The sequence below is a fragment of the Mobula birostris genome, chromosome 28, assembly GCF_030028105.1.
Source record: "Mobula birostris isolate sMobBir1 chromosome 28, sMobBir1.hap1, whole genome shotgun sequence".
In the NCBI taxonomy this organism is placed as follows: domain Eukaryota; kingdom Metazoa; phylum Chordata; class Chondrichthyes; order Myliobatiformes; family Myliobatidae; genus Mobula; species Mobula birostris.
Genome location: NC_092397.1, coordinates 37,046,999 through 37,049,194, shown reverse-complemented (window position 1 = coordinate 37,049,194; position 2,196 = coordinate 37,046,999). Strand labels below are relative to the sequence as shown.

At 48.6% G+C, this 2,196-nt stretch overlaps 1 non-coding gene across 1 annotated transcript; it reads left to right on the top strand.

Moving 5' to 3' along the window:
- The first annotated feature begins 2,124 nt into the window (after positions 1-2,124).
- trnaa-cgc (transfer RNA alanine (anticodon CGC)) lies at positions 2,125-2,196 on the top strand. Its single transcript has one exon. It is a non-coding gene; the product is annotated as a tRNA-Ala (tRNA).

Sequence of the window (2,196 nt, the reverse complement as noted above, 5' to 3'; positions counted from 1 at the left end):
CGTTTCATTGTCATTTAGAAATGCATGCATTAAAAACATACAATGTTCCTCCAGTATGATATCACAGAAACACAAAAAAAGACCAAGACTAAAACTGACAAAAAACACATAATTATAACATATAGTTACAACAGTGCAAAGCAATACCGTAATTGATAACAACAGACCAAGGGAAAAGTTAAAAAAAAAGTCTCAAAATCCCGATAGCCCATCATCTTACGCAGACGGCAGAAGGGGGAAACTCTCCCTGCCATGATCTTCCACTGCCGCAAACTTGCCGATGCAGCATCCTGGAAGCACCCGACCACAGTCCAACTCTCAGTCCGTCCGAAACCTTCGAGCTTCCGACCAGCCCTTTGACACCGAGCACGGAGCACCATCTCTGTCGAGCGCTTCGACCCCAGTCCCGGCCGCCAAGCAACAGGCAAAGCCGAGGATTCGGGGCTTTGCCCTCCGGAGATTTCGGATCATATAGTAGCGGCGGCAGCGGAACGAGCATTTGAGAAGTTTCATCAGATGTTCTCCGTTCTCTCACGTCTGTCTCCATCAAATCAGGGTTGTACACGGACTCCTACTTGACAGATAACAGATATTCATCACCGGAGAGGCCGCGCGCACTGCATGAACATGAAGTGAGAGAAGGAAAAGGGGAAGGGGACTGGTGAAGGAAGGGCGGGATGGCCGATTGCCGGAAGTTCGAGAAATCAATGTTCCTACCATTAGGTTGGAGGCTATGCAGACGGAATATAAGGTTTTATTCCTTCAACCAGGAAGGGGGCCTCATTGTGACAGTAGAGGAGGCCATGGATTGACATACCGAAGTAGGAACGAGAAGTGGAATTAAAATGGGTGGCTACTGGGAGATCCCGCTGCTTGTGGCAGACAGAGCGTAGGTGGTCGGCGAAACGGTCTCCAAATCTATGTCGGGTCTCAGGATATACAGGAAGCCACACCGGGAGCACTGGACACAGCACATGACCGCAACAGATTCACAGGCGATGTGTCAGCTCACCCAGAAGGACTGTTCGGGGCCCGGAATTGTAGTGAGGGAAGAATTGAAGGGACAGGTGTATCACTTGTTCCGCTTGCAAGGTTGAGTACCAGGATCCCTCTGTGGCGAGGGATGAGTGGACAATGGAGTCGCGTAGGGAGCGACTCCTGCGGGAGCAGAAAGTGGGGAGGGGTGTGGTGGGCTGGTTGGGAGAAAGATGTGCTTGGTGGTGAGATACACTAGGAGATGGTGCAAGCTACAGAGAATTGTGTGCTGGACGTGAAGGCTGGTGGGGTGGTAGGTGAGGACAAGCGGAACCCTGTCTTTGGTAGGGGGTGGGAGGATGGGTTAAGAGTAGACGTGCGTGAAATGGAAGAGATGCGGTTAAGGGAAGCACGGAAGTGCCGTGGCTTACAGGCCCAGTCCTCACATATATAATTCCTCTGTCGTTTTATGTCATCTATTTATTTATCCATCTATTTATTATGAATTTACATACTTTCACACTGGTTGTTTGTCGTTCTGTTTGTGTGTAGCTTTTCGTTCATTGATACTGTTGGTTTCCTTAAGGGGAAATATTGTGACCGGTCTTGAGTTACTCATCTTAGAAAAGATGTGCTGGCATTGGAGAGGATGGAGAGGAAGTTCACAAGGATGACTCCGGAAATGAAAGGGTTATCATATGAGGAACTTGTGATAGCTCTGGGTCTGTACTCACTGTAATTTAGAAGGATGAGAAGGGATCTCATTGAAACGTTTCGAATGTTGAAAGACCGACAGAGCAGATGTGGGAAAGATATTGCCTATGGTGGGAGGTCAAGGATAAGAGGTCCAGTCTTAGGATAGAGGGGCGTCCATTTAAAACAAAGATGCGGAGAAATCTAGTTAGCCAGAGGGAGGTGATTTTTTTGGAATGTATTACCACAGGCATCTGTGGAGGACAGGTCTTTCGGGGTGGTAAAAGCAGAGCTTGATATGTTCTTGGTCGGACACGGCATCGAAGGTTATGGGAGAAGGCTGAGGAGGGAAAAATGGCGGTGCAGACTCGATGGGCCACATTGCCTAATTCTTCTCCGAAAGCTTATGATCTCATGGGATCATCCGATGGATAATTTCATCATAAATTTGACATTGGGGATGTAGCTCAGTGGGAGAGCGCATGCTTCGCATGTATGAAGTCCCGGGTTCAATCCCCGGCATCTCCA